At 42.4% G+C, this 13034-nt stretch overlaps 1 pseudogene; it reads right to left on the minus strand.

The window, feature by feature from the left end:
• Positions 1 to 2417: 2417 nt before the first annotated feature.
• Positions 2418 to 4356, minus strand: LOC140912058 (uncharacterized; annotated as a pseudogene).
• Positions 4357 to 13034: the final 8678 nt, after the last annotated feature.

Below are 13034 nucleotides of genomic sequence, written 5' to 3' on the forward strand. Positions count from 1 at the left end.
GCACTGTGGGTGGCTATCCCACAGTTCCCGCAGTCTCCGCCACCCATTTGAATTCTGAGTAGAAATCCCAGAGCCTGATGGGGCTAAAACATTGTTATGGTTGGTTCTGGTTACATATCGTCAGGACCCCCTTCCCTTCCTCCCTCCGTGAAAGCAAGGGCAGACAATCATTTTGCACCTTTTTTCTTGAGTTACCTGTGCAGACGCCATACCACGGCAAGCATGGAGCCCGCTCATCTAACCGTCACTGTATGTCTCCTGGGTGCTGGCAGACGTGGTACTGCATTGCTACACAGCAACAGTTTATTGTCTTTTGGCAGCAGACAGTGCAGTATGACTGGTAGCCGTCATCGATGTAGTCCAGGGTGCTCTTTTAACCAATGTCGATGAGGTCAGGGGCGCCTGGGCAAACCTGGGAGTGACTCAGCCAGGTCATTTCCCTTTTAAGTTTCATCTCATGGCAGTTCAGTCCGACTGGCAGTGCACTGTCTTTTAATCTGCAGCCAGCAGAAGACGATGGCCAGCAGTCATACTGCACCGTCTTCTGCCAAGCACCCAGGAGATGACGATAGCTAGCGGTTGTACTGCACAGTCTGCTACCAGCAAGATGTATAAAGATATATGAAGTGAATCAAAACAAGAAATAGACCAGATTTGTTTTGTATTCATTTTCTCTTCCCTCCCTCCTTGAAATCAACGGGCCTGCTAAACCCAGTTTTGAGTTCTATCCTTGAGGGGGCCATTCTGTTTCTCACAAAGCCACCCCCTTAGTTGACTTTAATTCCCTGTAAGCCAACCCTGTAAGCCATGTTGTCGGTCGCCCCTCCCTCTGCCAGAGCAACAGCAAACAATCATTTCGCACCCTTTTCCCTGCATTGCCCAAGCAGGAGCAGACGCCATCGCACAGCAAGCATGGAGCCCGTTCAGCTCACCACAGTAGTTATGACCACTGTAAACACCTCATGCATTATCATGCAGTGTATGCAGAACCAGCACCTGAAAAACCAGGTGAGGAGGCGATGGCAGCGTGGTGATGAGGACATGAACACACTTTTCTCTAAAACCACATTCCCCCACAATTTGGAGATCATGGTGTTAATGGGGCAGGCTTGTGCCGTGGAATGCCAATTCTGGGCCCAGGAAACAAGCACAGAGTGGTGGGACCGCATAGTGTTGCAGGTCTGGGATGATTCCCAGTGGCTCCAAAACTTTTGCATGTGTAAGGGCCCTTTCATGGAACTTTGTGACTTGCTTTCCCCTGCCCCGAAGCACAAGAATACCAAGATGAGAGCAGCCCTCACAGTTCACAAGCAAGTGGCAATAGCCCTGTGGAAGCTTGCAACACCAGACAGCTACCGGTCAGTTGGTAATCAATTTGGAGTGGGCAAATCTACTGTGGGGGTTGCTGTGATGCAAGTAGCCAATGCAATCATTGAGCTGCTGCTATCAAAGGTAATGACTCTGGGAAATGTGCAGGTCATACTAAATGGCTTTGCTGCAATGGGATTCCCTAACTGTGGTGGGGCTATGGATGGAAAGCATATCCCTACCTTGGGACTGGACCACCAGGGCAGCCAGTACATAAACTGCAAGGGGTATTTTTCAATGGTGCTGCAAGCACTGGTGGATCACAAGGGACGTTTCACCAACATCAACGTGGGATGACCGGGAAAGGTTCATGACGCTTGCGTCTTCAGGAACTCTTGTCTGTTTAAATGGCTGCAGGAAGGGATTTACTTCCCAGACCAGAAAATAACTGTTGGGGATGTTGAAATGCCTATAGTTATCCTTGTGGACCCAGCCTACCCCTTAATGCCCTGGCTCATGAAGCCGTACACGGGCACCCTAGACGGTAGTCAGGAGCTGTTCAACTATAGGCTGAGCAAGTGCAGAATGGTGGTAGAGTGTGCATTTGGACGTTTAAAGGGTTGCTGGCGCAGTTTATTGACTCGCTCAGACTTCAGCAAAACCAATATTCCCATTGTTATTGCTACTTGTTGTGTGCTCCACAATCTCTGTGAGAGTAAGGGGGAGATGTTTATGGCGGGATGGGAGGTTGATGCAAATCGTCTGGCTGCTGAATACGCGCAGCCAGACACCAGGGCAGTTAGAAGAGCACAGCAGGAAGCAGTGCGCATCAGAGAAGCTTTGAAAACCAGTTTCATGACTGGCCAGGGTACTGTGTGATACTTCTGTTTGTTTCTCCTTGATGAAAACCCGTCCCCTTGTTTGACTTTAATTCCCTGTAAACCACCCGCCCTCCCGCCTTCGATCACAGCTTGCTTGCAAAGGAAATAAAGTCACTATCATTTAAAAAACATGTATTCTTTATTAATTGATTATAAAAATAGGGAGATAACTCACAAGGTAGCCCGTGTGGGATGTGGGAAGAGGGTAGGAGGGAAGAAAAGGCCACTTTAAAACCTGTTGAATGTCAGCCTTCTGTTGCTTGGGCTGTCCACTGGGGTGGAGTGGTTGGGTACCTGGAGCCTCCCACCCCGTGTTCTTGGGCGTCTGGGTGAGGAGGCTATGGAACTTGGGGAGGAGGGAGGGCGGTTAAACAGGGGCTGTAGCAGCAGTCTGTGATCCTGCTGCCATTCATAAACCTCCACCAGACACCGGAGCATGTCCGTTTGCTCCCGCAGTAGCCCCAACGTTTCTTCATGCCTCCTCTGATCTTCCTGCCACCACCTCTCCTCACGTTCATTGACCACCATCCTGTATTATGCTGTTGTGTCCCTCCACACAGCTCTGTCAGTGCCGGATGACTGCATGAGCTCAGAGAACATTTCATCGCGCGTGCGTTTTTTTCGCCGCCTTATCTGCGATAGCCTTTGGGACGGAGGAGGGAGGCTTGAAACATTTGCAGCTGCTGGAGGAAAAAAAGGGAGTGAAGTATTAAAAAGATACATTTTACAGAACAATGACTATACTCTTTCACGGTGAACAATACTATTCACATAGCTCATGTGATTTTGGTACAAGTTTGCATTTTGCATCTTATATTGAGTGCCTGCGGCTTTGGTGTTAGAGATCACACATGCAGGGCCGGGCAACAGAATTCAGCTTGCAGGCAGCCATGGTAAGCCATAGCCTTTCGTCTTCTGCAACCTTCATAACAGCAGTCCCCTCCTTTCCCATACCAAGCAAAGCCTGTTGAGTTGGCCATTTAGTGCTGCAGTTTTCCTGTTAACATGCAGCAGCAGAATCCAAACTAACCCCCTCCCCTCATCCAATTGCTTTTCCCCTCCCCCGCCCCCAGCCTGGCTGGTATCAGGGAAGATCCCTGCTAGCCAAACGCAAACATCTCAGCGCCAATGGCCACCCCTCCCACCACGTGGCTAATTGCGGGGAGGATTTCTTTTCAGCCACAGGCAAACAGCCCAGTAGGAACGGGCACCTCTGAAAGTCCCCTTAATCAAATTCCCCTATTTCAACCAGGTTACCATGAATGATATCACTCTCCTGAGGATGACACAGAGAGATAAAAAACGGATGTTGCTTGAATGCCAGCAAACACCGGGACCATACGCTGGCAGGCTTTGTCATGCAATGATACCAGATTGCTTGCTACTAGCATGGCATGGTAAAGTATCCTATCATGGAGGACGGAATAAGGCTGCTCTCCCCAGAAACCTTCTGCAAAGGCTTTTAGAGTACCTTCAGGAGAGCTTCATGGAGATGTCTCTGGAGGATTTCCGCTCCATCCCCAGACACGTTAACAGACTTTTCCAATACCTGTACTGGCCACAAATGCATCCCAAGTCCTCAGGGCTACTTAATCATTAAACACTTGCTTTTATAATGTGTATTATATTTAATAAAGGTACACTCACCAGAGGTCCCTTCTCTGGCTTCATTGGGTTGGGAGGGTATTTCAGTCAGGGTGATAAAAAGATACTGGCTGTCGGGGAGAACGGTGTGCTGGGTGCTCTCCCCAAGCTCGTCGTCGTTGTCCTCCTCATCTTCCCCGTCTGCAAAATCCTCAGCCATGGCAGAGAGTACCACATCATCAAAGTCCACGGACAGGGGTGGGGTAGTGGTGGCAGCCCACCCTAGAATTGCATGCAGCTCAGTGTAGAAGCAGCATGTCTGGGGCTCTGTCCTGGAGCATCCGTTTGATCTTTTGGTTTTCTGGTACGCTTGTCTGAGCTCCTTTAGTTTCACGCAACACTGTGTTGCGTCTCTGATGTAACCTCTGTCCCTCTTGGCCTCTGAGATTTTTTGAAACGTTTTGGCATTTCATCTTTTGGAACATAGTTCTGATAGCACAGATTCCTCTCCCCATACAGCGATCAGATTGAGTACCTCCCGTTCAGTCCATGCTGGAGCTCTTTTTCAATTCTGGGACTGCATGGTCACCTGTGCTGATGAGCTCGCCTGGCCAAACAGGAAATGAGATTCAAAAGTTCCCGGGGCTTTTCCTGTACACCTGGCCAGTGCATCTGCGTTCAGAGTGCTGTCCAGAGCGGTCACAATGGTGCACTGTGGGATAGCTCCCGGAGGCCAATACCTTAGAATTGCGTCCACACTAACCCTAATTCGAAACGGCGATGTTGATTTCAGTGCTAATCCCCTTGTTGGGGAGGAGTACAGAAATCGGTTTTAAGAGCCCTTTATGTTGAAAAAATGGCTTCATTGTGTGGATGGGTGCAGGGTTAATTTGGATTTAATGCTGCTAAAACCGACAAACTCGTAGTGTAGACCAGGCTTTAGAGCATTTGTGTGGAGACACACACAATCAACTGTATAAAAATGCTTTCTACAAAACCGACTTCTATAAATTCGACCTAATTTCGTAGTGTAGACAAGGCCTTACACTGGCGAGAGGAAGTCTGTAGTGTAGACACTGACATACTGCTTTATGTTGACCTAACTGTGTAGTGTAGATGAGCCCTGAAATTTCAATTTAGAGTCTAGTGGATTTTGTGGATTCCTTTACTGATTTTCCTCCTTTTAAATTAGTTTTTATTTTATGAGATAGGTAGACTTGGAAGGATTAGAGTTTTTTGGATAAATGTTGATAAATGTTGATTTTACTGTACACACACAAACAGGCAAAAAAAAATTCCATCGATGATAATCTAAATTTATAGACAGCGAAATTAAGAAAACTGCTGCTTGAGAATTTATTAGAATTTGATTTAAGGATATTTACTTTCTATGTTTTGACATGCAATGTTGACAAATTTGTGTTTTACGGGTGTAAAACTTTAATTTATTGAATCTCAATGTCGACTGTCATTAAATAATTATTGGCTGAACCTCCCATAATTTACCACAACATGAAAATTTAAATTAATAAAAATAAACATTTATACTATCTACTGAAATTGTTTTTAAAAAATGGAACTCTGCAAAGTGTAAAGAAAGGGTTTTAAAATGCAACTAAAGGAAAGAAGGATATATGTAGAATCCATCAAATACCACTGGACTGAGCCCCGGGTTCGAGAAAATCATATGTATTCACCACACTTACTTTTAATGAGCATGAAAAGGAAGTGCTAGTGAACAAGCAAAATCCAATATGTACAATTTCTGAAACTTTGTATTGTTTAAAAATGTGGAGGATATTACAATAATTCATAAAGGATTTTTGAACCCCATTAATATACTTTTCAGCAATGAAGTACTAGTGTAAAACACTGTCAAGCAGCAAAAATATTTTATATATAAAGAAGCAAGAGCGCACAATAATTATTTTCTTGTTCTCTCTAGTCTTGTCTTTACATAGTTGCTTGAGCAAACTTTAAAGCAGACCTGGCCATGCTTGAATTTAAGACATACTATTTATTTATGACTTTATGTATTTTAAAAAAGCAAAAACAAGCAAACAAAAAATACTTCTGCATGAGTTGCCACTACTCTCTTTGCATGCTCTCAGTTCTACCCAGAGATAATGTGTGTATTACAGTTGATTTAAATACGAGTATCCTGTGGTCCTTCTTGAGCAAAGATTCCTAATTTATTAGTTTTAACGTCATTGTCCTTGCATGTAAACTCCCACTTTCCAAAGAAAAATAGCACTAAATCAGTCATTTTTAAAAGCACGCATTAAAGACTGCAATCAAAGCAGGTTAACAGTACATTTAAGTAAATTCTATTTATAGATCAGCCAATGCAAATAATAAACTTTTCAATTATTACAGCAGAAATTTGATATAAATGTCAATCAAGATGTACATTTTTAGATGGTCATGTAGAAATCAGGCTTAAATAAGTGGCTGAAATCTTACTACTTTGTGATGAATTAAAATAAGATTGTGTACATTTTTGCAGTTACACATATATATTTAACTGTTATTGTTTATATTACCTTCACAGAAACTTAAATACGAACTATCCATGTTGTCATTTTCTCCTTTATCATATTTTTGATCCTTTTTTTGAATAGAGTTAGAAATATAACATTTTTGTTTGAATTTTCATGTGCATTCCAACGTCACTGATGATCTCAGTACAGCTGTATAAAGTTAATTATAAGACTGCCGCTGAAGAAGCAGCAGAGGGAACAGAAGACTACAATATTTATAAACAATGGCTATTTCATTTCCTGTTTTAGCGCCTGAGTAGCCTCTCTGCACTTGATCGGATGGATTTCTCTGTGGATACAGATGGAGATGCAATAGATTATAGAATTCTCCAAATCCCATAGAAGATTGTCATTTAAACTAAAACGGGTTTAAACCAACAGCACAAAGTTGTACCAGTGAGACTATATTGGTTAACATCACTCCTTTAGTTAAACCAGTGCAACTTTGTGTGTACAGCTGGGCTGTGTATCTGTACAGACCTGATCTTAGTTGAGGCCCTAGTTGAGGGAAAACTGTTACATTACGTATTCTAACTGTATATTGTGTTATGGTATCATTTTAAAAATTTGTTCGCAATCGCCATTTTGAATTCTGTAAAGTTGTTTGGGAGCCATGTTGGTCTCCCTTCTTGTTGGGCTTTTGGCACCCTTTTTCTGTAAAGTGGGAAAAGATCAGTCACATGATTCCACAATTCTGCCTGGAAACAAAAGAATATATAAGCTTCTCTCACAGGCTATTGGATGCTGTCCATCATGGTGGCAGCCTGTCTCCACATTGATCATCGTGAGCAGTCTCTGAGAGGCAACACATCAACTCACTCCTACTTACTTGAGATTGAGGGATTCTGGTCCAGCAGCTGATTTGATCCATGTTCCTCCTGTGTACATCACCATCACCAGGCACAGTAGAAGGTCCGGGTTGCCCATCGCACAACCTGAGCTGAGGCAATTGGGTCAGACACGACCCCCTCCATGACTGACGTCTCGTCCGTAAAGTACAGATTTCTTGACTGTTAATCCATAACATCTATAAGGGCTAGAGGGCCTGGGCTTCACGCCCTTGATTCCAAAACACCAAGTGTTCTTTACTTACCTGTACCTAATAAACTGTCTTTTCATTCACCTTTAATCTTGTCTTCCTGTTTCACTGAGACCATAGGTGACAGACCCTAAATCAGGGATAATCCGAACTTCCATCATTAGCAGGGATCCTTCAGTACCCCCCCCCCCCCTTTAATTCTGTTTTCTCCTAACATCAAGGGGCTACTGAAATGCAAAGAATAATTTAAAAAAAAAAACTTCCATTCTGTCTGCCAAATTTTACATATTTTTCTATTTTATTTAGAGCAGTCTTTTTTTAACACCAAACTACTTCGAAGTGAAAATTCTTATTATTTATTCCATGCAAAAAAAAAAAAAATCTGTTCAGGGAACATGTAGGTGGCATGGTTAAGGAATCAAAATGCCAAAAAGGATCAAAATGCCAAAGTTAAGATTGCATTTGCCTCATCGTATGGAGCCTTTGCCTCAGTTCATAGGCACCTACAGAGCATGCATATGGAGTGTAGCATTTCTAAACGAGTGCTTTGAGCTTACTAAAATAAAAACCAAAGAAACCTCCATACGAAATGTGGTGAATGGGTGCATGCAAAGGCACGCATGGGGCAAAAGGAGACAAGAGAAGAGACATAGATTTTGCAGAATTCTGAATACAAGGAATGAGATTTGGTGCTGTGCCTCTAAGGGCAAAGGCAGTTTTAATCAACCTTTGCACCTTCCCAGTCCTGGGCTGCATTCAGTGCTTAATTTGTGCCGGGGCTTGCCAGGACTGAGCCCCAGTACCTCCATGCTTGGCAGTTCGTAGCCCCAGAACCTCTGGGCTTGACACATCACTTATGAAAGTAAAAAAAAAAAAACTTGAGCCCCAGCACCTCTTTCATTACAAATTAACCCCATCTCAGACCTCAAGGACCTACTGTTCCCTTTCAGGAGGCCCAGCCAACTCCACCCCACTCCTTATCCTCCTTGCTGACAATCCTTAGGTCCATCCCACTTCCCAGTCCCTCGGTGCTGAGAACAGCCATAGTTTCAGCAGGTTGAGATCCCCGCCTCCAGAGCAGTACCTGAGAGCTGGCCACGCTCCCAGCCATGTGACGTGTGCGGTAGTTACTGGGCAGCCTCGCAAGTGCGCAGTTTACAGGGAACTTTGGTCCCAAGTGAAAAAAAACACAGCATATTAAATCTTTTCACTGGCAATGCAAACACCAGCTAAGTGGCAACCCTAGCTGCATTGCAGCCCCACCATAACTGAGACATCACTGTGGGATTTCTGCCCCCAATGCCTCCTCTATATCTGAGCTGGCAAGGGGGTCCTCAGAAATCAGCCGTATGGCTGGTGAGCCAGGGAGATTCTCCCACAGCCAGAATTTTGGCTTTTAGAGCCTCTCTGTGCTGCTCTGACCTCTTACCCAGTGTAAAAGGGCAGGAGCTGTGAGGACAATCTTGCCCAAGGATCTAAATTTGATGTGGAAGGTAGAGTACAAAGGGATCCCACAAATAATTCAGCCTCTAATTAATCCATCTTTTAACTGCTCAAGTTCACATGGCTTGACTTTATTAGATAGGTCTGTAACATAATGGTCAGTAAAAAGAAAAGGAGTACTTGTGGCACCTTAGAGACTAACAAATTTATTTGAGCATAAGCTTTCGTGAGCTACAGCTCACTTCAACGGCTGCATTCAGTGGAAAATACAGTGGGGAGATTTATATACGTAGAGAACATGAAACAATGGGTGTAACCATACACACTGTAACGAGAGTGATCACTTAAGGTGAGCTATTACCAGCAGGAGAGCAGGGGGACTGGGGGGGGGGATTTTGTAGTGATAATCAAGGTGGGCCATTTCCAGCAGTTCAGATCATAGAATATAAGGGTTGGAAGGGACCTCAGGAGGTCATCTAGTCCAACCCCCTGCTCAAAGCAGGACCAATCCCCAATTTTTGCCCCAGATCCCTAAATGGCCCCCTACAAGGATTGAACTCACAACCCTGGGTTTAGGAGGCCAATGCTCAAACCACTGAGCTATCTCTCCCCGAAAGAACATCTTGAGGAACAGTGGTGGGGAGGGGAATAAACATGGGGAAATAGTTTTACTTTGTGTAATGACCCATCCACTCCCAGTCACTACAAAAGGCCCCCCCCACACCCTTCTGCTGGTAATAGCTCACCTTAAGTGATCACTCTCATTACAGTGTGTATGGTAACACCCATTGTTTCATGTTCTCTGTGTATATAAATCTCCCCACTGTATTTTCCACTGAATGCATCGATGAAGTGAGCTGTAGCTCACGAAAGCTTATGCTCAAATAAATTTGTTAGTCTCTAAGGTGCCACAAGTACTCCTTTTCTTTTTGCGAATACAGACAAACACGGCTGCTACTCTGAAACCTGTCATAATAGTCAGTGATCTCACCATGCGGCTGATTTCTTGTAAAGAAAATGCACCTTTTCCTGGTGACATTCTTGCATGGGTTACAGTATTCTTGACATTTTGGAACGATTTTGTCTAGCAGTGTATAGTTTTCCTGGTGCTCCCACTGCAATGTATTGTAGATCTTCAGTGCTTCTGGGCCAGCTACGTGCAGCAGTGTGCAGAATTTCATCCTCTCAGATTTCTGTGCTGTACCACTTGCTTCCAGAGAAATGTGAAGTTTTCAAACCACCTCCTCCAGTTCTCTGGCAGGTTCCCTTCCATTATTTAATCAAGAATTTATTACTGTGTTTCATCATTTCATTTCACCAAATTATAAGAACAATCCTGTATTCCTTTCACACCCACAACTGAGATTAATGGGAGTTTGGGGCACACATGAAACACAGAATTGAGCCCTGCCACAAATTCATTCTTGATTGCTGTTTAATTTTGTCATAGTGGAAGTAGATAGAAAGGTTACCTCTTGGTCAAATCATGGCCTTGTAAAAATGACTTCAGTTCCATTTTTTCACCTGTTAAAATACATGTAAATAATAAATACATTTTAAAAAGTGCTTGGAAGGCTGCCATATGAAACATATCCACATTCCAAGCACTAGATGTTGGGATAAAATTTTCAAAAAAACCCCAAAGTGACTTAGAAGCCTAAGTCCCAGGGGTCACTTTTGAAAAGTGAGCATAGGCCCCTAATTTGTACCTCTAAATTTATACCTCTAATCTCTAAATACACAAGTACATTGGAAGAGATCCAGCTAAAAGGAGTTAATATTTGGTTCACTACAGCATTCATATTACATGGTCAGGTAATACAATAATTAATATTACATATTTTGGGAGAAAACTCTATTGACATACATGATTTAAACATGAATCTTTCAATTACCTTTTTAAATAATCTTAATTTTTACCCTGCCCAGGTTATCCACTGCAAATTTTAAACAGTCCAAGTACTTTATTTTAACATATTGAAATGTGTGAAATAAGAGGAATTGATCAAACCAATATTCTTTCTGAGGAAAGGCAAAATGTTCTCAGGGCTTACATATTTGTTGATAGCAATGGGAGCAACAGTGAAAAGGATCCGCTGTGAGCAAATAAGATTTAACTCATTATTTCTGAATGCTCAAAAGGGAATTAGGCATGTCACCAAAATAAGCAAAGACACAGCCTGTAAAGACTCTGCAAAGCATGCAATCTAAATGCAACACGACACAAGTGGGCAGTATAAAAAGACAAAAAGGCAGAAAGAAAGAATGGGAGAGGGAGCAGCAGTGTGACAATAACAGGATAACACGGATAACAGGATAACACAGAGGCATGTAAACATTTAATGTTTTTTGCTGTGCTTTTTGGCTAACTTTACCTCCCTCTAACTTTTCATAGTGGAAATAATTTTTTTGGATGGATTTGAATGAATGAGGGATGTACCATGGTAAAGAAGTTGGGGTGTGGGGTGGTATTCCACACATGAGGAACATTATGGAAGAAGGCACAGAGATATTTATGAGAGAAGGAGATGAAAGGTATATCGAGATTGGCATAACTGGCACAGCAGTCAGGTCATGACGATATATGAAAGGAGACTAGGTCAGAGAGATGAGCAAACGACTGAGTGATATAGGGCCTTAAAAGCAAGAAAAAGACATTTAAATTTGAGGCGCAGCACAATGGCAAGACAGTGAAATGACTTAAACAAGTGGGTGACATAGGCCATAAAGATGATTTTGGCAGCAGCATCTTGAATAGACTGGTCTCAGGAGGAGGAATTTGCTTACTTGAGACAGGAAATGATCAGGACAGGGGTAAGCCATTTGGCTGTCGAGACAAAGAAAAAGGGATAGTTGTTTCTCTTTTCTTCCCCCACATCTATGAATCAGTACATATTTTCTAAGGAATTATTATAAATCACAAACAATGAATCTTTGTTTTCCTTTTCTTTTTATTTCTATTTGACAGTAATGCTGCCAAGATGATTCAACATAGAAATGTGAGCTATCCGTGCATTTAGAATGTTTAGATTTTATTTGTGCAGTATAGAAGTCAGATCTTAGTTGGAAAATAACTATTCCATGGTTGGAACAGGCACATTAGGATTTAAGATGTGTGCAGACTTGGTTAGGGTTAAAAGATTCAGTTATAAAACTTCAGCCAGATATTTGATTTTGTTGTTATAACTTCAGATACCACTTTTTAAGTCATAACAATAGGTCCCCCTAGTGGATAAAGGAGATAGTAAATTTTGTTTTGCTTGAAAATTTCTTCTTGCCACTGTACCAGTCTTGATTATCAAGTCAAAGCCCTCTCTTTCCCACTTGCACAAATGAATGGAGGGAAATGTTTTATTAATACTTGCACAGCTCTTTGAAAGTGTAAAGCATTTTGTAAGTGATATGTACTTTTTATTGAACTGGCCTATTAAGCAATCATGTCATCACCCCAGTGCAGTATCTAAGACAGTGATGAAACTACCTAGTAAACACATAACATCAATTACCAAAAAATATTTATCAAAAGATAAAATAACTTTACTGGTGATTTGGTCCTGATTGGTGTGATAGATATGTAGGAAGGACAACATGTATTATGCTTCTGCAAAAATGAGTCAAGACTTCACAATTTAGTTTTGAATCGCACTTTTCAGAGTCATGATATTCAAGGCACTTCATGTAGTAATGAATTACACACTGGTAATGCAGTGACTGCATTTGGGAAATGTGGTGGCCACTATATATAGCTATAATTAGTTCACACACATTAGACATTAGAACCTGTTTTATTAGGTGAGGAAATCTTGACCAAGAGATTGGGAGTTATCTTCAGCTTTTCTAAAAGGGGCTATTTGACTTCCACCAGGATAGGTACCAAGAAAGTGATCTCAGTTTAGTGCCTCATCTCATGGACAGAATTTCTAATACTACTATTCCTCACCTTGTGCATGGACAGCATTCAATATGAATCCAAGCTCTGGAATAGAGCCTTATCCCACATCATTGTGGCCTACAGATGTGCCCTGTTTTCTCTGGTTTTTCAAACCTCCTGTAAACCAAATAAGGCTGAACTACATTAACTAGAAGTTTTTAACTAATTTGTGGGAATTTTCAAACCTAGCACCCACACATTTCTTCATTGCCTATATCCAACAGGTGTTTTGTTCCATACTTCTCCCATTCATTGATCTGGCAGCTTTTTATATGATTTCAACCTGTTTTGCTCCTTATATGCCTCAA

Source organism: Lepidochelys kempii, chromosome 5 (genome assembly GCF_965140265.1).
Source record: "Lepidochelys kempii isolate rLepKem1 chromosome 5, rLepKem1.hap2, whole genome shotgun sequence".
In the NCBI taxonomy this organism is placed as follows: Eukaryota; Metazoa; Chordata; order Testudines; family Cheloniidae; genus Lepidochelys; species Lepidochelys kempii.